This window comes from Dermacentor andersoni, chromosome 7, assembly GCF_023375885.2.
Source record: "Dermacentor andersoni chromosome 7, qqDerAnde1_hic_scaffold, whole genome shotgun sequence".
In the NCBI taxonomy this organism is placed as follows: Eukaryota; Metazoa; Arthropoda; class Arachnida; order Ixodida; family Ixodidae; genus Dermacentor; species Dermacentor andersoni.
The window spans coordinates 16,728,045-16,751,002 of record NC_092820.1 but is presented as its reverse complement, the minus strand read 5'-3'; the positions used below and the strand labels follow the sequence as shown (position 1 = coordinate 16,751,002).

Genomic DNA, 22,958 nt, shown 5'->3' with positions numbered 1-22,958 from the left:
AAGGATGCCCCAATACCCTTGGGTTTAACAAGTTTTCTGGCTCTCCGCCCTTCCAACTTCCAATATGCGTCACTCGAACCCTCAAGTTTAGCGACATGGCTCCTCTTTCCGCTCACAGCACGATTCATAGGTGTAGCATCCGATGCGGGACGCCTCTGAGGTGATCGCTGCGCCATAGCGCGTCTGGTGGGAAAGCGTCCCCTGCGATGCGTGCCGTGCTGCTGGCGAGGAGTCATATGTCTTCGTGGTGCTCTCAAGTGAGATAGAGGACGATCTCGTCGAGGCGTCAGCCCCATGATCGTGTCCGCCTTGATGACGCGTCGCGGCCCGGTTTTCCGTACCGATCACGATGTTTGGCTCGCGTAGATCGTTTCTCCCTCCGAGAAACCGAGTTCTTGGTTCGTTCCGCTTGCTCAGGCGCACGTTTCGCCTTTGTATGTATGTATGTATGCTTTATTTCCACAAAAACTAAATACAGCTTTGCGGGGGTAAAGTGGGGACAAAAGCTGCTCGTAGCAGCTTGACTAGCCCCAAATACCCTTAAAAATACAAAAAGAAAATAAGGGAGCAGCAGCGCGGAAATACAGTTTTCCCAAGTACACACATATTCAAGCATTACAACATATCATGCACACGCATCGCAAATCAGGCGAGGAAAAAAAATACAACAAAAGCAAGATGTGAGCAAGCAAGCAAAAACACGAAATCTCACTGCACTTCAAAAGCACACAGGCATTGTACAACTCACATATGAGAGAAAAAATCAAGAATATCAGGAGGAGAACAAGTTGCAATATCAATTTTATTAATAAGATCGTTTAATAACCGAGGTAGTCTGGAGCACAGCATTTGTGATCCATAGTTTGTGCGCGATTTTGGTACGTGCCAGTACTCTGGCTTTCTTGTGCTGTATGGAGTTTCGTGTAGCTTTAAGTTAGCCATAGAAGTAATGTAGTTGATGTTCTTTTTCTGTTCATTTTTATACGCAAGCACTAAACGATACTTTAAAAGGGCCTGTACTTTCGGTGTGTTAAGTTTATGAAATAAATAAGCTGAAGGGAAATCGTATGGTTTATTGCAAATAGCGCGAAGAGCCTTCTTTTGCAGTATGTACAGCCTGTTGATATTTGTGTCAGAAGTGGTAGCCCAGACCGAACAACAATAATTTAAATGGCTGAGAAAAAGTGAATTATATAACAAGCACTTAATAAAGCGAGGAAGATAGTTCAAGGAATAAAATATTCCAGTGATTTGTGAAAGCTTACTAGCAAGAAAATCTATATGGCTCTGCCACGTCATAGTATGATCAAAAAATACACCTAGCGATTTTACCGAGTGTACAAGTTCAATTTTAGAATTGTTCATTAGCAAATCTTCCTCTAGAGTAATTTGCGTGTTCTTAGCGCGAAATAACACCGCCTTAGTTTTTTGTGAATTGATAGTCAAACCATTGTCAGATGACCATGTGTATAGTTTATTCAAAACTGCATTAGCTCTTATAATCAATTCGGCAGGGCGGTTAGATGAAAAGAATAACGTAGTGTCATCAGCATAGATTACGTAACGCGTATCAACATCAATGTTTACTAAATCATTAATAAAGATATTAAAGAGGAGGGGCCCTAAAATACTGCCCTGGGGTACACCTACATTGACCGATCGAACTTCAGATTTAAAGCTATTTACTTATACAAACTGCTTTCTATGACCAAGATACGACCTAATCAAGTCAAGTGCATTGCCGCGTATACCGTAGTGGTTTAACTTACTAAGCAAGAGATCATGATTTATAGAATCGAAGGCTTTTGAAAAATCGACAAATACTCCCAATGTTAGCAAACGTTTCTCAAAATTATTTAGAATTAGTTCTTTCTGTTCAAGCAAAGCTAGCTGTGTTGACATATTTTTTCGGAAAGCGTACTGATGCTTAGTTATCAAGTTGTGCTTGTCCAGAAAGTCTGATATTCTGCATAAAATTATTTTTTCCAAGCACTTCGAAAATATAGGGAGAATAGACACAGGTCTATAATTAGGTAGGGCAGTTTTGTCACCTTTCTTGAACAATGCAACTACTTTTGCCATCTGCATTTTATACGGGAACACACCGGTAGAAAGGCATATATTATAAATATGGGCTAGTACTGGAGCGATAATATCTATTACAAATTTCACAGGCTTGATTTTAATGTTATCAGCATCGCAGGAATTGCTATTGTTTAGTGCGGAGAACAGTAAAATTACTTCTGAAGTGTTTGTGGGACGCAAAAGAATTGAATGCACACAGTTCGTTGTAATGAAACGGCAGGCGTTTTCATTCACATTGCGTTTAGGTAGATTAGTGAAATAATTATTAAAACAGTCGGCCAACTTCTCGTCAGGTATGTCCGCTCCATCAGAAATTATTCGCAGCCCTGCCGCTGAATTGGGCACTCTATTCAGCAAAGAATTAAGCCAATGCCATATCTTATTGCTGTCATGGCTGCAAGATGCGAAGGATTGCTTATAAAATGCAGTTTTCGCAGCACGTAATTCCTTAGTTAAGCCATTTCGAAATGATTTAAACACTCTTAAATCATCAGGATACCGAGATATGATGAATTTATTGAATAACCTAGCCTTTTCTTTTATCTTTTTAAATAATTGAACAGTAACCCAGGGTTTACGTATCCTTGATAGAGCGGACACTTTAGGAACGGAAGGAAAATGTTTAACATAATAAGAAATGAACGTTTCCAGAAAAGCCCCGTAAGCACGATCGGCATTTGTAGCAGCAACAACACTGTCCCACACTACGTGACTTAAGTCATCGCGAAAACACTCTAGCCGTTCTTCAGTTATAATTTGCGAAACGCAAACTCGTTCTGGTGATCTTTTATCTTTCCGTTTGACAGTGAGGAATACAGGCATGTGATCACTCAAGCTGTATGAAATAGTGCCACATTGAACACTGTTTGATCCGTAGTTAGTAATGAACAAGTCAAGGCATGTGGAGGTATTACAGGTAATTCTGGTAGGAGTATTGATAACATTGGAACACCCATACGTTTTTAAAAGCAATTCAAAATCACGTGTGATATTGCAGTCAACCATCATGTTTATATTGAAATCGCCACCACAAATCAATTTATACTGTAATTCAACAATGTATTTTAATAATTTCTCAAAAAAGAGAAAAAAGCCTTGGAGATTACCTCACGGTGGTCTGTAGATAACAGAATAAACAGTGCGCGCATGTAACACATACAATACCTCGTAGTCATTGTTAACACACGAAAACTCTTGAACACAGTTTACATTAAATGAATCGCACACGATTAGGCTAACCCCGCCACCGCGCGAGTTCATTCTTGATCTTTCAAAGCACTCGTACTTTGGCGGACACCAGGGGACCGTACAATCACTGTACCACGTTTCAGAAAGCATTATGAAATGAAAACGTAAGTTTAGGTTGCTGAAAAATATGTCAAGTTCATCCTTTTTATTTTTCACTGACTGGCAGTTAATATGTATGCATCTAATCAATCCACCATTCTGCGAGCTTGTATTATCATAAAGATCCGACGAACGCATTTTATTCGAGTGTCCCAACATCATTTTAACTGCAACTTACTTTCACTCCTATGCTCAACAAACGATCTTATCCAGATCAGCAGGCGACTTTATCAAGTGTGCGCGATCGCCCTCACTCTTTCTTAGGGACACTTTTCCAGCGCGGTGCCATGCAAAGCGGAAATTATTTACACGCGCCCATTCTTTCGCAGCTCTTAGGAGCATTCGATTCTGCGCAGTCAGGTTTTCAGTGATAAACATTCCATGCTGAGCACCTGACAAAACTCTCCTTTTGTTCAGCCATTGTTCCCTTGTTGACTGGTTGGAAAAGCGTACGATAATGCCGGGAGGCCTGTCGCCTCTGGTCTGAAGCCGGTGAATCGAGGTAACAGTTTGTTCAGTCAAAGGGGCAAGTTGCAGTTTTGAGGCAATGACATTCATTTTATCTATAAGACACTCGTTGTTGTCTTGATTAACACCGTGAACCTCAATATTTAGTTTCCTGCTGTGGTACTCAAGTTCATTTATCGAGGAGCGCGCTGAAAGCAATTCTGCGCTCATGTTTTGCTCCTCTAGTTTGCAAACTTTGTTCTTGAGCGCCTTTAGGTCATTGTCATGCTTCGCAACGGCCTCAAGAATTTTGTCATACTTGGTTTAAAACAGACTCACCGATTCCTCACTGTCGTTTACCGTTTGCTTGAGGGGCAGTAATTCATCAAGTTTCCTGCTTATCTCGACCAGCATCGTGGCTATTTTTCCATCAGTTTCCTTTGGCACAGACGAGCTCTGTCCTACTTTGCCCTTACGACATGACGAGCAACGCCAAGATTTCCTATAGTCTTCCCCTTTACACCGGTACATGCTCTCAAACTCCGGAGCATGCAGTTCCGATATGATAGTAGGCTGAACACTCCGAGCATTCCATAAATTGGTCATCGTCCGTAAAGGCACTGCGACACTTGACACACTCCGATTCATTTGAAGGACCCATGACGACAAATAGCAATCAGTGATTATATAGATGCAGGAAAATAAGGCACAAGTTTCAATTACAGAGATTGTTCAATGGCAGCAGCAGCAGCAGCAGCAGCAAGAAAAAGTACGACCGAACGTGTACACAATTAACAGAAAAAGACCATGTGTAAGAAGCACAAACCTGTAAAAGGTTGCGGAGCCACGTTAGATTGCCGTCTGTATTCCGCTGCCGCTGCTGCCAAATGACCGGGAGAACACAGCGCAACCCATATAAGTAGCAGCAGAAGGGGACCCCTGTGACCTATCCGCAGGATGCACGTGATTCACGGTGAAGGATAAGCCAGGCGCCAGGTAGATGAACTAGTCTTTAGGCACGAGGAGTAGCAGATTATCTTGCGCATGCTCTTTCCATCCACGTGGTCCGGCAATCCTGTCTTCGGATCAAAAAGATGGCCCCAAGCCGGTAGGCGCGCAGCAGAGAAAGATCTGTAAAAGGTTGCGGAGCCACGTTAGATTGCCGTCTGTATTCCGCTGCCGCTGCTGCCAAAATTGTGTGACTGTGTGTGATTGTGTGATTGTGTGACTGAAGAGCATGCTGAGCGAATGAGTGGGTGGTGCGAACGGGGTGCGGTAACGCTATCGTGATCCACTCTTGAAGGCGAAGCTTAAGCGTCCTCCAAATTTTTTAAACATCCTAACTTATTTTTCCAGGTTGGTTCCTGTTCCGCTGACGCCTTCATTCTCGCGACGATGGGAGTACTTCCATGGCTGAAGGACAGAAACGTTTTTGCACATATCCAGGATTTATCTGCCGAAGCCTTGCTGTCCCATCAACCGTGCACATCACGTGAGAATTGCGAAAACGCGTCACTCTTTAGCACGAGAGTTTGGCAGCAGCAGTGACAGCCACCGGATGCACGTTTTAAGCATCCGAACCTATTTTTCCAGGTTTGTGCAATTTTTCTTCGCCTGCACCCACTTCATTCTTGCATCGCTGCTGCTGCCCAGTGCGTAGTTTTGCTGCCTGGTGCATTTGTTGGGATGGCTGGCTCCGAGTCAGATGTTTGTTTCTGTTGTAGTAAGCCTATACATTCGACTGATAGCGCGTTAAAATGCAAAGAGTGTAACTGTTCCTACCACTTTCAGGTATGCTCTAGTTTAACAGACCGTTCTGCAAAAACAAAAACCACTTCTTTCCGCAATGAATTCGTCTGCCATGCATGCAAAACTAGTGCTATGCGCAGCGGCAGATCGAGCGCAGCCTCTAGCATTGAAGATTCCAAATGTTGCTGCTGCATTTGCCGAGCTTAGCAGAAAACTTGACTGTCTGATGCCCCTGAGGCAGCAGTTCAACCACCTAGAACTATCGGTACAGACTATGTCGGATAACTTTGACAACACAATGAAGCGTCTTGACACTCAGGACAAATAACTTGCTGAACTACGCTAAATTCAAATGTGCGCGCGCAGAAGACAACCGGAAACAACTGAACACCGATCTAAATGAACTTAAAGTCGAAGCACCGAACAAATGAAAGCTTAATGGTCTCCCTTACAACGAGCACGAACATCTGTTGTCTAACGTTACCGAAGTGGTTCGATTAATTCATGTACCCGATAATAGTGACAGTTTCATTGACAGTTTCATTGAAGCATAGCCTTACTGTGAAGCTTTCGTACAAGGCAGAAATGATAGAAAGTCTACAGTCTTTTAAATCGCTGGGAATGTATTTTTCAGAACAAATGTTGTGTAACAAACAGATAAATAATATTGCCATAAAAGGCCTCTGAAGTTGTAGGTTCTTTAAACCGCACACGTATGCCCTGCCGCATAAAGTACAGTTGCATCTGTATAATTCTCTATTCAGGTCTTATCTAAATTACTGTCCATTAGTGTGGGCGACCACCACCAGTACAAACTTAAAACAGATGTCGGTCGTATAAAAAGAATTGTTCGTATTATGTATGGTATACCTCACGGACATACGACCAGACACTTGTTTTACGAACAGAAAATCATAGATGCATTCAATTTATATGCTTAGAAGTTAGGGCGCAATTAGAGGAAAGAACAAAAGGAATCCTTAGTGTTTATATCAAAGCTAGCGTCTTTACATCCTTTCCGATCTCCGTATCCACTGCGACAGGTGACAACGTGGGCACCCGTGCAAAAATGAGTCGATTTACCATTGATATATTGTTGGGCAATTGTTGAAACAACAGACTTCAACAAATTTTCAAAAGCAATTGAGTTCGCTCAAAACTTGCACAACAATATTACCATTGAACGTTCTCAATAAATAATTTATTGGGTAATGCCTGTCGATTTCTGTAGTTGTTTTTTTGTTGTGTAGCAGTTCAGTCCAGCATACAGTAATTAAGACTTGCATATTAAGACATTCTGAATATTTAATGCGAAGCTTTCCAGCCTCAATCTCGTCACTTTGCGACTGGTAGCTTCTTGTTTCGCTTCGCTTTCATTAAAAGAAAATAATGTGCGACCGATGGGGTGGCACCGAACGTCTGCCGTCGAGCCCGGTGCTCTAACCATTGGGCCACGAGCGCGCGGGTACTCCTGTCGTTCGAAGGCCAGTAAGCTCTGAAATGCTTGGCGCGTACGCCGCGTGCCACTTACTCGTGCTGTCGCTACAGCTGGCGCTTTAAGCGCTTTTCTCCGGGACCGCCCCATTTTCGTAGCCGTTTTCGCTATGTAGAAACTGCAACGCTAGACTAGCTTCATGACCACCCAAGTTCATAACGATTTAGCATTTCTTCGCCGATGTACAAATGCCATCGTCGTTTTAAGATAGACTAGACGGCATAGCCATTGGTACGATCCAAAAAGAGCACGTTTCGGGGAGCAGAAGGATGCGAAATTCACTTGCAAACACAGTGACTACGCGCATGTGGAGTGCCCCCCAAAATAGACACAGCGGCAGTGCGGCCGGCGATAAGACAGGCGCCGACACGCGACGACGCTACCTTCGAGTATCGGACGCGCTGTCGGAACCGTAGGGTGCAAGCGCGCACACGCTGCAAACATACACGTGAGAGGTCTTCGAATTTCCTGCGACGCACCCTCTGTCCGCAAAGCAAATATAGTTATTTTTTTATCCAACGGCCGTAGCACTAAAGATCAAATAACGAACGCGCTTTGAAGTCGCAGCGCGCAGCCGCTATAACCATTGACATCAAAGAGCTTCGAATTCAGCCACAGCCGCAACAGTATCACAGCTAATCGCTGTATCTGCGGCTGCTCCCGACTCTCGCCTTGCAAGATGCATGCGATATATTTCAGCCTCGCCGAACTGTCATCCTGCCGTCTCCCATGCCTACAGATCTCGTATATTCAGTTAAATAAAAGAAGACAAAAGGGAAATCGAAAAAAAAAACAGGTAACATACTCTTAACACCTTACTTGCCACCTCCTCATCTTCAAAGGCGCTATAAACTATTTTAGTAGCGTTACTTTTGTAAAAGTTACGAAATTCGTAATAATTTTTATTTCTAGGTAGAGCTACAAACGTTAAGTTAGTGTTCGGGTTTGTGTGTGCGCGTACGCGTTTGTAACCAGCGTAACTTCGTTTTGAGCAGACTTTTGCAACAGGACACATGGTTACCGCTAGTTTCGTAGTGACACGTGTACTTGTTTATCTTTATCGGGTGACAAGTCTCACCGCCTAACACATGTTATCGCACAGCGCAGAACGCACCTGCATGTATCGGAAGTTTGTGGAATGTTATCGATGCTTCCATCCGCTATCTGTGACCGAACCTTGCTTAATCTGATTGCATGTGTGCGCGATGCGAATAATGTAGAACTTTGCGGAAGGCACGCGGGTCCCAGCGATTACTCTGGAAAATTCGACGACTGATGTTTAAAAGCCGACGCACTTGACCCGTTGATCAGATTTTTGACCATTGCTGACTGCGTTCGCCGCTGTCGCCGTTCTTTGAGTGTAGCCTCGTTTTGAGGGCACAAGTTCGCCCAATAAAACGCTAGTTTCGTCTTTCCCAGTTTGGCTACTTTCTTCACCGTCACTAGCAAGTGACAATAGTCTCAATAGTCGACAATAGTCGTAGTATTTAATGTTTACACTACAAATTAGGTTGTCCTTAAAAATGAGATGACCAATTATTAATAATTATTTAGCGATTTTTCAGTGCCATTATCTTGTGTGCGAAAGGTTTTTATAAGTCGATAGGATAGTGAAGCTGTGAACGGCTTTGGGACTCAGTTACTCGGTTGCAGTTGTACGGTGGTTCACGCCTCGCGCTTTTTGATGAAAGTATTTTTTTTTCTTTTCGTACATCATGAGGCATATTTTAGAGAAGTGCTTTAATGACGATAAGTGGGACGTTTATCCGTTGAACTCGTTGACTGACCCAGCTACAAGTCTTCCACTGCTGTGCGAGCCTGACTGTTTTGATGAGTTGCGCGGCAGAGGCCATGATGCCTGTTGGAATGAAGACCCGCGAAACAGTCGCAGCCGAACTTCTGCACATCGGTAAGTAGTCTTTTTTTGAGCACGCAACCCTTTCTTCTATTTCGACATTGAGAAGCGTGAGATGTTAAGCACACCGTTCACGTTCTTCAGCCAAGCGGCATGCCCCCGAGTGAAAGCGCGCGATATAACGTTCGCTGCCGCCGCCACTTAATTGGAAACAATGGTAGACGAAGAGGCAGCAGCGCCACACGTACGTAATATTGCGTTGCTTGATTTGTTCCTGTCTAATAAATTTTCCTCAATTTGTATGAGAGAACACAACTGGAACATAAGGATCAGCTTCTCTGCGCAGTGAAAATTTTGTATAGTCTCCACGCCATCTTTCACAGGGCTCACGTGGCCCGTCTGAGCGCTTGTTATCGCGTTCCGATACGCGAGAGGCGCGCTGCCTTTCGAGGTATTTAGCCAGGCATTAAGAGCTTAGGAGAACCGCGACAAATAATTGGGCAGCAGGTGTGCAGCTGTGCTACGCTTGTACCGCACTCGTACCGGAAGGCAATGTTGCACTTCACGCTTACTCATTTCGTAACTATGGCTGACGCCGTCGCAATTTGGGGCTCGAGGTCGCGGATACGATTCGTGCAGGGGCCACCGCATTCCAAAGGAGCGGAATGCAAAAACGCTCGTGTATTGTGCACTGTATGCACGTGAAAAATTTCCAGGACGTTAAAATTAATACGGAGTCCCCCACTACGACCTGCCTCATAATCAGATCGTTGGTTTGGCGCGCAGGACCTCAGAATTGTTTTTTTTTAATCCGTAGTGGCTCATCGTATACCATACGGTTAGTGTGATCGCCTTTTGTGCCGTAACGGTTAAGCGCGCCTCGATTTAGATTGCGGCTAATGATGCGGCGCACCGTAAAATATATTTCACCTCTTCGGGATTTGCGGAGAACGCCCAACCGATAAGTCACAGCTTCCACGCGGTGACTGTACACGGATACGCAGCCTAAATGAACAGAGGTTTGGTGACGACGTCGGCAAAGAACAAAACCGCCAACGGGCTCGCCTTATCGCCTGTCGCCGCCAAAACTACCGCAGTAAGCATATCTAGCGCTGCGTGTTGCCGTTGAAGGTGTACTGTACACTTTTAATAGGCGATAACCGAAACACGCCATTGTTCTCTGCTACCTCTTTGAGCTAGACCGATTCGAATGTGCGTTGCTTGCAGAAGCGAAAGGAGCGCCAATCGGCGCGTTGTCGTTTCTAGCTAAGCGTCGCACTCGAGCACCGTTTGCGCGGCGAAGAATTACGCGTGCACGGAGCTAGCTCACTGCGTAGACGCTACCGCGCAAAACACGCAAGGGCGTGTACGCGACGTTCTGCACACAAATCGCGCGGAATCATCGGAGCCACGCCCGGGTGGATACTAAGCCGCAAGCGGTACAGGTTTTCACTCGTACAGGCACACCCACGCTCGCATCGCTCTCGGCGCATCTTTAGGTCATTCCTGCAGCTGGACTTCTACCCAAAGATTCGTGTCTGCTAGGTATCGGCTATGCACTGTCGGGTGGGTGGTCTTTGGTTCTGCGAGAGTGCCGTGAATATTTTTCCCCGCTGTGAAACATCGCTGTGCGTGTCTTAGGTAACAATGCCCGTAGCAACCCATCTCTTCCTTTTCTCGACGGCACTCGTAAGGAGTCGCAAATTTTTACTTGCCAGTATAGTGCGTACTTATATTTCGTGCGTAGTTATGTGCAGTGTGTGGCAGATTCTTAATCCACGTAATCTCATTTTCTGTGCGCATTCCCTTTTCACAGGTTACGCATGCAGAAAATGCCCAGGTGAAAATGTGTTCTACGTCAAGAGCAGCCTGGCGTCGTGCAAGAGACACCCGTTGATATGCGGCTGATTCACTAGGAAGCTCGCATCTCTATTGCCACTCTCCATGAAGTGGGATTTCTAACTATTTCTTGTGCACAAGGACGCTCTGAAGGCTTACTTTCGAGTTGCTCTAGCTTTTAGTTGTAAAAATGGGCTACCTTTTGAAGGGACGTATTTCATTTTTCTTGTGAGAATGTTTACCAGCCTAAGCAAGCGATACGTGTGTACTTGAAACAGCAGCGCGAACAGAGGAGGACGACGGACGACGAAAGAGGTAGTAGCACACACGAACACAAGCTCAACTAAAAGTTTATTTTTGAAGACAGAAGTATTAAAAACACTGGTCAACTTGACAAATATAGAAAGCCATGCATGCATGGCAGAAACAGCCACGTGCGACAACAAAACATATTAAAAAGCCATGCCATGTAGAATGAACGTGCGTGAAAGACGAAAGCTTTTGGTCAAATTTTTTTTAAAAACCGAAAGATTTCTCCGATAAGCGATACTACCCAATGAGAAATACTCTTTTGAGAATGATTGATGGCCTTAACAGAGAGAGTGTAAGAGTGGGGTTGAAGATTAGTATGCAGAAGACAAAGATAATGATAAACAGCCGGGCAAAGCAACAAGAGTTCAGGATCGCCAGTCGGCCTCTAGAGTCTGTGAAGGAGTACGTTTACCTAGGTCAATTAATCACAGGGAACCCTGTTCATAAGAAGAAAATTCACAGAAGAATAAAAATTGGTTGGATCGCATGCGGCAGACATTGCCAGCTCCTGACTGGAAATTTACCATTACCATTGAAGAGGAAGGTGTACAATCAGTGCATTTTACCGGTGCTGACATATGGGGCAGAGACTTGTAGGCTCACAAAGCTTGACAACAATTTAAGGACCGCGCAAAGAGCGATGGAACGAAGAATATTAGGCATAACTTTAAGAGGCCGAAAGAGAGCGGTTTGGATCAGAGAGCAAACGGGTATAGACGATATTCTAATTGACACCAAGAGGAAAAAAAGGAGCTGGGCAGGTCATGTAATGCGCCGGTTAGATCATTAGGGTCACCGAATGGGTACCAAGAGAAGGAAAACGCAATCGAGGACGACAAAAGACTAGGTGGAGCGATGAAATGAAGGAAATTCGCGGGTGCTAGTTGGAATCGGTTGGCGCAGGACAGGGGTAATTGGAGATCGCAGGGAAAGGCCTTCGTCCTGCAGGGGACATAAAACAGGCTGATGATGATGAGAACTGCAACTCTTTCCTACTAAGAGCAACAGATACCTTGGTTATGCATTGTCCTTTGTGATCAATAAATATTGCCTCTGGAACACCTCTGGTGTTGCGGTATGGGGCAGAAAGAATGATTGTTTCATCACAAAGACCGTACCACAAGATGAATTATGGACGCATTATTTATTGATCATGAAGAAAAATAGATAAGCAAGATTTCTGTGAGCCGTAGTGGGAAAGAGTTGCTGCAGTATTTCTCAAGTAATATCGCTTACAGGACAAACCTTTAAGTTTTCGTGTTTTCTTAGTTTTTGACGCACATGTTTATTCTGCAGGACATCTCTTTCGGTACTTTTTTGTTGTGCCGGGATGTTTCTGCTGTGCATCCATGGCTTTTTCTTTGTGAAGTTGGCCATTGTGTTTAAAATCTTAGTCTTCTCGAATAAACTTCTAGTTGAGTCAGCGTTCATGTGTGTTCCTACCTTAATTCATCCATCTCGTCTCTGTTTGGATGGTTGTCAAATATGTATGTCCGCCGAATAGCCGAAGTGTCCATAGAATTGATACTTTAAGTTATCTGCGTTGTTTATTTCTGGAAGAACGCTATAGGCCCGTATTCTTGTTTTTAGCACTGGTGTACATTTTCTAGTTCAACTTCAAGGAGTCGCCTGAGGAAGCCAATAAGAGTGATGGCAACTTTATTTGTGCGTAAGATTTATGAATTTCATTGATACAAGGCATGGCATGTCACATGCCTGTTTGAAGGTATGCAAGCATGTGCAGTTTTTAAACATATTAGGCTATACTTTTCGGTTCTCATGACGCTGCTTTGTACTATGCTGCATTCTCCAGGCACAGGAACCTCATTTACGCCGTAAGTGCACGTGTTCTTGTATTTATTGGAGAAAAATTGTCGTGAGCTTAAATATGCATCTATGTCACGTTCCTTGTAATTTTTTTTCAACACGGGTGTTGTATCTCCCTCCGTCTTTGTTACTGCTTTGTCCCAATTTTTATGCAATCTTATGTATTTTATGCAATAAAATTCTGGTAGCATTTTATTAACATTTTACCTGCCCAGTTGAGGTAATTGGTGTTCGGTATATGCATTTATTTGTGTTTTTCGCTGCCTCATCAATCTGGCTGTCAAATCATTGGAACCTTTTCTCATCATTTACGACTATTTCTGGGGTACTTGATACTGCAATTGCAGGTGACCATTTATTTGGCTATTTGGAATTATGTTAGCTGTGTCTTACTACCCATTTCCAGTGCTAAATAGTTATTTTTTTTCTCTTATCGTTCAAGGTATTAGCCTTGCCTTATCTCTTTATTTACAGAGGTGCCACTTAGTTGCTGGGTATAGTGAAAAAGGCCACAAAAATGCGTTCATTAGCTTTGTGCAAGTCCAGAAAGATTTACTGAAAATGAGCTCACTAAATTGTGGAAATGCCACCAAAAAATTATTCTGTACTCCAAATTAACATAAATAAATGGTGTAGTGATTGTTCTTTACTTGTGCGAGGGAGATAAGCTGCATTCAGCACACAAAAGCTTTACAAGTTTATTTCTGAAGAAAGCAAACCTGGCTCGTCAGAAACATGATTCAGGTGTTCATCACCATGCCCGACAACTTTCTAAATGTCTCGTCAATAACAGCCAAGTTCAGTGATGTTATTTTATAAAATAATTGGGCAACATGAAAATATATACGTCTAGAAGACAAAAAGCTGATACAAGTCTACTTTGGCACTTCATTAAATTCATGAAGTCATTTGTTTCCAGTCTGTTATTTTGCCGTCTCACAGGCAGCAGTAACTCTTCATGTGATGTGTTAGTGTGCGACACATTTTAATGGAACATAGTCAGATGTTTTTTCTGTATTCACACATGCAAGCAGCTTCAAGAGTTCATGTGTTCAAAGTTCGTTGTTACAAGGGTATGATTAAGCCCTGCCTTTTGAGTCGCCCTTCCTTCTAGTCATAAACTTAAGTCACAAGTGAAGACCACAACGATTGGTTTGATTGAATTCAAATGTATAGTTTTTTTCAGATGTACTTGCACTTAAGAGTGCTGTAGGTACTACCCTATGTCTCCAGATTCCATGTGATTCGGCCTTATGTACTGTAATAATGTTTCATGTGCATGCACCTTGAGTATAAATAAAGGTACTTCTAACTGATCACTCTCCTTTGCTTTTGTTTGTGTTGGGGAAAGTTATGAGCAGGAACCCGAACATGCAAGTGTGAATAGCAAAGCAATTTCAATATATGAATAAAAATCCACCAGCACAACGAAATGTCAAACATATTTCAATGGCGAGTTCTGAAATCTCAATGCCATCTCAACTGGGCCATAAGGTACTTTTCAGTGCGGTGGCAATATTATATCAACAACAGGTCAACAGAACTACCACAATGTTAATTCCATGCAGCATCAATGGTAACCCAACAACCATTCAACAAAACGAACACGAGCTGTCTAAGCACAACGGACATTCAAAAGTAACTTAACAAATAATCAACATTGAGACACCCAATGGTGTTTCAATTAAATTTTAGTGGCCAATATTCAAGAGCCCTCAATACTCAACCCAATAATTCTCCAACAAACTCTGCATGATTTCTCAATACAAAACTCAAAGGTGACCAATAATATTTCAATGCCTTCTCAATAATTTTTTGTAAGGGCATTGCCTACTGTGCGGGAAAATTACGGCTATGAGATTATCAGGTTCCAGTTGCCCGCGCTTTTAAATAAATTTGATAACTCGAACATTTCTATCAGGTACGTTTCAAATGCGCATCCACGTAGTTATATTATTGGTCGTCGTGCAATAGAAACAGCTTCTTAACGCCGGTCACCGACAATGTCTCTGTACATAAACGAAGATACTGCAATGCCCAGTATACCTGCAGATTTATTGTTCCACCATCAAGTGTGATGATCATTTTTCACTCTTGTTTTTACTGTAGCCCTTTCCGAAGGATTGCGAGCTCAATTCGTATGTTTCTTTAACGGATTGAATAACTTGTACGAGGCTGAATGAAAAGCCTCGAAATGTATTTCAGTAACTGTTTTTATTTGGTATAAGGTATTTGTTAATATAAATGCGAATGCATGATGTTCTCTGCGGTTGCCTGCTGTAGAAGGTGCGATACCTTCGTCAAGCGTTTCTCGCTTTTAGTCTCACAGCTTCCATCTATCTCTGTATTGATGGTAAATAAATAAGAAATGTTATATTCAATACATTTATTTGTTTACGGTCTGCACATGAGAGTCTTCTATGTCGTGCCTGAACACCCTAGGATTCTTCTTCCACGTCGAATTAACAGCACTGTTTCATAACGTGTATTTCTGTTACCCATTCCGAGCACCAACATTTGATGTTGCTGAGATTCTGCTGTAACTGGCTGTGGTTCTCAACTCGTGCTATTAATGCGACTAGACTTTTTCTCCCTTTCATGTGCCCTGTCTTCGCGCTGTATGTTCAATGCAGTATGTGTTCGTACCAACAAGCCCGGCTAATGCCTATTCTAAAATTCCTTAGTTACTTCAGGAGTTTAATATGTATGTATGTATGTATGTATGTATCTATCTATCTATCTATCTATCTATCTATCTATCTATCTATCTATCTATCTATCTATCTATCTATCTATCTATCTATCTATCTATCTATCTATCTATCTATCTATCTATCTATCTATCTATCTATCTATCTATCTATCTATCTATCTATCTATCTATCTATCTGTCTGTCTGTCTATATTTTATCTATATATCTTGTTACGTGGTAGTGACATATGAAGAACTCTGTCGCAATACTGTGACCCACGAAACCAACTTTTATTGGGCGAACCAGTGCCCACAAAAGCAGGCTACACTTAAGGAACGGCGAAAGCAGCGAAAACTATCGGGCGATGGGTTAACATTTGATCAGCTGGTCAAGCGCGTCAGCTTTCATATGTCAGTCGTCGAATGTTCCAGAGTAATCGCTGGGATCCGCGTGCCTTCCACAAAGTTCTACATTATTCGCGTCGCGCACACATGCAATCAGATTACACAAGGTTCGGTCACAGAGAGTGGAATTGTCGCCACGTCGCCATACCCACGGGTGACCTTAGCAACCGAGCATCACGGCATGGTGGGGCAATATAGTACTATGTTGCACATAGCCTAAGCAGAGAAATCTTGGCATTAACCACTAGGCATGCTAAATGAACGTGGCTTCAGAAATACAGTGTATCACTACATTTCGCATTACCGTCAACAGTAATCGTAACATTATTATGTAGTTCTTCGTTTCTTTAGAGGCAATACTATCGGTCGCAAAAAGATTCAGACAACCAATTGATGGTCTTTTTGTTATACATCATTTACATACATCAGAAATTATTAAAGCCCTAGAACTCTTCCTTGGGAAGCTGCAGAAGCAACTATTAAAACTAAATTATGGGGTTTTACGAGCCAAAACCAGATCTGCTTATGAGGCGCACCGTAGTTGAGGCTAAGGAATAATCTGGGCCACCTGGAATTATTTAACGCACACTTAAATCTATCACGAAGTAACGCTAAGCGTCTTGGAAACACTGAATAGTTTTCAAGAAATCGCTTTCTATTTGTTATATACGCCCCAACTGACTTGCTAATGTACTGTAATTTTATATTCTCCAATTAAAGAAAAAATTGGGTTTGCGATACCTTCTCAAAGGCTTTTGAAAATTTTCACAGGAGTATATCAATCTGACTAATCTGATGGGGAGCTGCCAGAAACTGAAAAATAGTTGTTATCGAAAGTGCTGTCCTAGATATTGTTACAAGGCAGTGTGTTAAAGCAGCATGCCGCTAAGTGACCGCTTCGCTCCGCGAAGAAAAACAAGACGTAACATGCCGCTTGAGATGCTGTCAGCCATTCTGCGGTAGCAGCAGCCCGTAAATATTGTGATATACGGTTTCGTCTCTTCCCCGTGTACTCGTGAATACTCGTGACAATTTGGTGGAGGTACGGGGTAAGTATTTTCTTGGGGCGGCGACGAAGTTAATCACTCATCACGCAGATTGGTTCCCCAGCATCGACGAGTGCGGCAAGAGTTAAGCCGTCAATGTCGACGCCGATCAAATTTCGTCGTGTCGGCAATACGAGGAGGGGATTTGAGGTGGCAGTAGAAGATACAGCGTCACCTCTAGGAGCTGCATCTCTTAGTTTCCCTGTCGTAGGCTGAGCGGCGATGTCGGGCGCCGTCGTGGAGGCGAAGCAGACGACGGACACCGCGCTGGCGGAGAACGTCGCTGGTGACCTCGGGGCGGCGGGGCGCGGCTGTTCGGCGTAGGGGCGGCTTCGACGTTGTGCGGCTCAAATGGCTGGAAGTGCTGATGGCTATTACTGTTGTAACCACTGACTGGGCTGAAAACTGCGGTAGTTGTCGGTCAAGCTAGGACTGGCATCCCGGGTGAACGGTGACACCCTACAGTTATTGCAATGGCACGCCACCTGACCGATACTGCGGTAGTTAAAGCAACCCGGCCCATCATCTGCCGTTCACATTCAGCCAGATTTGGAAAGCGAGGATAGAACCGTTGATCCTGGGGCTGCGATCCTAGGCAAGCCGGTGATCTGGAGTGAAAGTCCGGTGTTCGAGAATGAGCGACGGTGCAGGCGAGGAAACCCAACTTGCCATGTTCCTCCCGCACAGTGGACTGGACCAGGGAAATGGCCGCCACGGGACAATCACCTTGGTAGGCGCTGGGACAAGAAGGAACAATTGCTTTGATTTTCCAACGGAACATTCCTGTAAGTTCGGACGCGGCGAAGACTGTAGACGAGATACCTGTCTGTCTTTTCATGATGACGTCAAAGCAGTGTTCGGTAGCCTAGCAAATGTCGTCGCAATACTCCGGATCTTTGCCTGCTCAAAACGCCGGCACATTTCAATGATTTTGTCGAAGGTCGCACAATTTCGGCACAGTAATAGGTTGAACGCATCGTCTGCGATTCCCGTGAGCACGTGACCAACCATGTCCGACTCCGTGATATTAATGTCGACATTCCGGCAATAACCCAACACGTTCAGAATGTAGGTTATGTATGGTTCAGGGGACGCCTGAGCGTGGATGGATAGCTCTTTCGTTGCGACTGCCTTGCGACCCGTGCAATTCCCAAACAAGGCCAAACTCTTTCTTCGAAAGTGTCTCTTTAAATATCCGCTTCGTGGATGTCAAACCATAGCTTTGCCGTTCGTTTGAGATTAAACAGCACGTTCGCCAGCATCAGCGTTGGGTCCCAAAGATCGATCTCACTGATGCGTTCATAATGGGCAATCTAATCGTCGACGACAACTCCATCCGCACCGCAGAACGTCCCTAGGTTTTAGGATGCGCAAGGGCGATCATTGACGTTTTTGTCGTGGCTGGTGCAGGCACCGGACTGGCGGGTGCAGGCGTGGTCGTGGTCTCGTCTGTTATCATGATGACCCCGAATCGACGACCACTGTGGAGCTCCGTTCTACAGCTTATACCGATGATAGTAAGGTCGGCCTCGGTGCCATACTAGTACAATGCACGAAAGGCCAGGAGGAAGTAATAGCTTATGCCAGCCGTAAGCTCTCGAAAGCAGAGGGAAACAACCGAGAAACAGTGTCTTGCAGTCATTTGGGCAATATGTAAATTTCGGCCCTACCTCTATGGTAGACCATTATGAGCAGTCGGTGATCACCATTCGCTTTGCTCACGGGCGAATCTCAAGGATCCATCCGGACGACTAGCAAGATGGAGCCTTAGGCTTCAAGACTATTATATTACTGTCGCATACCGATCCGGGAAGAAACACAGCGATATCGACTGCTTGTAACGCGCACCAGTCGAGACAGCTGTATCAGAAGAAGAGGATAACGCGTTCCTTGGCATTGTTGACGCGCCACAAATCGCTCAACATAACGAGATGACCCAGAATTGCCTCCACTTATACAGCACCTGGAGGGTCTCGACTTTCAACTGCCGCGTATTTTCTCTAGAGGGTTATCCTCGTTCTGTGCACGAGGAAATGTCCTCTACAAGAGAAACTTCGAAAACAGCGAGACAAAGTTTTTACTTGTCGTACCCAGAGCTATGCTAGAAGAAATTTTGCATGCATGTCACGATGAACCGACATCTGGACACATGGGCGTGAGCCGTACATTCGCCAGGATTCGTCTGAAATACTACTGGCTTAAGTTATTAGCATCAGTGCAGCACTACGTCAAGACTTGTCGCGAGTGTCAAAGGCGCAAGACTCCATCCGTAAAACCAGCAGGCCTCCTCCAGCCAATAGAGCCACCAAAAGCCCCATTCCAGCAAGTCGGTATGGACCTCCTTGGACCCTTCCCAACATCTTTAGGCAAAAAATGGATAGTTGTGGCCACGGACTATCTAACCCGTTACGCAGAAACTGATTCGCTATACAATGCAACGGCTGTCGAAGTTGCAAAATTGTTAACAATATCGGGCTCAGGCATGGCGCTCCCACAGTTGTTATTACCGATTGTGGAAAAGCCTTTACTGCGGACCTAATGAAATGCTTGTTGCAAATGACACATACTGATCATAGGAGAACTACGGCGTACCACCCTCAGACAAACGGTTTAAGTGAACGCCTCAACAGAACACTGACTGACATGCTTTCGATGTATGTCGACGTTGAACCTAGGATGTGGGACGAAATTTGGCCGTACATCACCTTCGCATCGACTCTAGCCGGTACAACCAGCGCCGTAGTGAAGCTCATTATCAGCCCGGTGACAAGGTGTGGGTATGGACCCCAGTGCGACACCGTGGACTGTCTGAAAAGCTTCTGTGCCGACACTTCGGCCCTTACGAAATACTTCGTCGTGTAAGAAACGTCACTTACCAAGTGAAATCCGCTGGACGCGAGAGCCCAAGACGGCGCAACTCTACGGACGTTGTGCATGTTGTCCGTATGAAACCCTACCAGGAAAACTCATGAACAAAAAAAAAAAACGTGAGAGCCCACAGCAACCCCTACTTCCTCTGACGCATCGGACCGATGCGGTAAGGAGGGGGATAATGCCGCGACAAACCTGGTCACAATCAATTTGCGCGCCCTTCGTATTGGACACTGTGTACGCCGTACTATGGTGTTCAGCAACCGGCAGCGATCTTCGTGGCAGGGGGTAGCCGGTAGGACCCGGCTCGCATGCGCCACGCGCACGAGGTGTCACGCGAGAAGAAAGAGGAAGACGGTTTGAGGCCAGTTTGAGAACGCGACTGCCGCGGATTTCTTCCCGACCGCAGGGACTTTTACTTGTGGGCACAAGTTCGCCCTTAATAAAGATCGTTGTTTTATTAACATCGTTACAATATTGTTAAGTACGAAGACACCGACGAAAAGCTATATACAAGTATATTTACAAGACAATACGCCGCACTTGGCCAAAAAGCAACAGTCCGCGCTAGCCTCTAATCGTCGTCGTCGTCTTCATCATCATCATCATCATCGTGATTTTTATTTTCACCGCTGAATACAAGGTGAAAAAGGGAGAGCCGGAAAAAAAGCCGAAATTTCTTCAGCTTGACAAAGCTCCGGTCTCCCAGACAGGCACGGTAGCGGCTGGTGGGCAATAGACTCACGCATAAAGTGTAGATATAACAGCATTTTAACCAAATATATGCAGATACTTTCATGTTATGGAAACTAGTTACAATACAGTTGTGAAAAATAACTACCAGTACACAATTACAGTCTGCTACCTTCAATACTATTTAACAGACTCAATTTCACATATCACAAGAATGGAAAAGCAATATATATACATGCATACATACATATATACATGTACACACATTTATACGTGTACATACATGTACACACATATGCATATATATTGCCGCAGCACTGCGCGACTGAGGCAGAGAAAGAAGAAGTAGAGTGTGCGCGCGTGATCTCGGGGTACTCTGCGCCGGCTGGGCCTGGCCTGTAGCATCCATCTCGGACCTCGTTTCACCCTGTAAGTGAACATTATTCGTAACATCGTTGGTGGATGTGCGGGGTAAATCTTGGACGATCCTGGACGACCCAACTCTACCAACTATCCGACGAAGTAGACGCTTGGTCGGTTTACGACCACAAGCAGCGGACATGGCCGATTCCGGAGAAGGCAATGACGACCCCACCTGCGGCAGACCAGAAATCAATCACGGAGGTCAGGCTCGCTGCTGGACACCGCTGCGAGAGCCACCCACCTTTTCGGGGAAGGCGAACAAAGACGTCAACGACTGGCATAAACACTACAACAGAGTGAGTCGCCACAACCACTGGAGCACTACGAAGCAGCTCGATAACGTTTTTTTTTTTTTTTTCTCGCTGGAACCGCGCTCCTCTGCTTTGAAAACCACGGGAGCGTTCTGACAAGCTGGGATAATTTTGTAGAAGAATTCACCAAGTGCTTCGGGGACCCGATCTTTAAGAAAAAGAAGGCTGAGCAGACGCTTTTCCGACGAGCTCAATTACCTGGCGAAACCTGTACAACATACATAGAGGCTGTTCTGAAATTATGCGGAATCGTCAGCGCTACCATGACAGCCGAAGACAAAGTAGGACATCTGCTTAAAGGAATCGCTGAAGATGTTTATAATTTTCTTATAACGAAGGAAGATCTTACTACTACGGCTGATCTGAAGAAATGCTGCCGGGCGTTTGAAGCGTTGAAAATGAGAAAGATTGGGCCAAAGTTTGACGCTTGGACAATGTTACTACTATTGCAAATGTGTCCGTCCCAACCCACGACGACATCTCCTCGGTGATTCGGCAAGTAGTTAAAGAAGAGCTTGAACGCCTTAAAGTTGTTGACGACGCTCATGTGTGCCATCAGTGTGCATTTGATCATCGCTCTCGTGTGCCACCAGCCACCTGGGTACTTCAGAGTTACCGAGAACCTCGCAGGACCTATGCTGATCGTACGGAGAGCAGCAACTTGCCACCGCAATCGACAAGTCTGGGACGCCGACAAGATACACCACAACGATTTGTTCCGCAGGCTCTTCCGTCCTACAACCAGCCTGAGAGTACGTTTCCACCTATGACACCCATGTCACCGGTGTCACCCGCGACAAGCTGCGACTTCCGCATTTGCTACAGCTGCGGTGTGCCTAGACACATTGTTAGGTATTGCCACCGCCGCCAGCAGCGTGCTCCATGGTTTAACTCCTACACACCACGCGTGCCCGCTGACGAGCCCTGGCCATATCCCAGTTCCTTCCAGCGGCTGCAGCAGGGACGCGCGAATCGCAGTGACTCCCCCGTTTCCGATCGCAGCCTCACACCACCACCGACACGACAACGACGCTCTCCATCACATCGTCGTCGTTCGTTATCAACGCCACCACTGGGAAACTAGCTGGTGCGACCGACGGGGGTGAGGCCGCAATATGTTCATCTTCATCAAGACCTCCTTGTGCCAAATTGTTTAAAAGCAAAGTGTGCGTTTTAGTTGACAATGTGAGTGCTTTTGCTTTAGTTGACACCGGGGCGGCAGTTTCTGTTATGAGCCTGTCCTTCAAAAATCGTCTTGGACAAAAAGTTATGTTCTTGGGATCGGAACGCTACCTTTCGTGGAGGTGGCGGGGAAATGTTACGCCCACTAGGGGTCTGTTCTGCTTCAGTTATGATGGGGGACCAGACATTTCGAAGTGAATTTACTGTGCCTGAACGTACAACGCATGACATTATTTTAGGAACTGATTTCTTGCGTGAGTGGGGGGCAACTTTGGATTGTGAAAGTGGCGCGATTTCTGTTCGCGGCGACGCGCTAACTTCAATGACCCATAGCACCAGTGATGCCGCCGACGTTCTCTCCGTGTCACAAGATGTGTGT

At 44.9% G+C, this 22,958-nt stretch overlaps 1 protein-coding gene across 5 annotated transcripts in view; it reads left to right on the top strand.

Moving 5' to 3' along the window:
* The window catches only part of LOC129386000 (uncharacterized), a 277,464-nt gene that overhangs the window by 129,008 nt on the left and 125,498 nt on the right, over nt 1-22,958 (top strand). For 2 of the 5 annotated variants that reach the window (XR_011895614.1, XR_008613468.1), the window contains one exon: nt 5,236-5,371. The exons of the other annotated variants lie outside the window; for them this stretch is intronic. The gene's annotated coding sequence lies outside the window, so the exon portion shown is untranslated. The remainder of the gene's footprint in view (nt 1-5,235; nt 5,372-22,958) is intronic. 5 annotated transcript variants of the gene reach the window in all.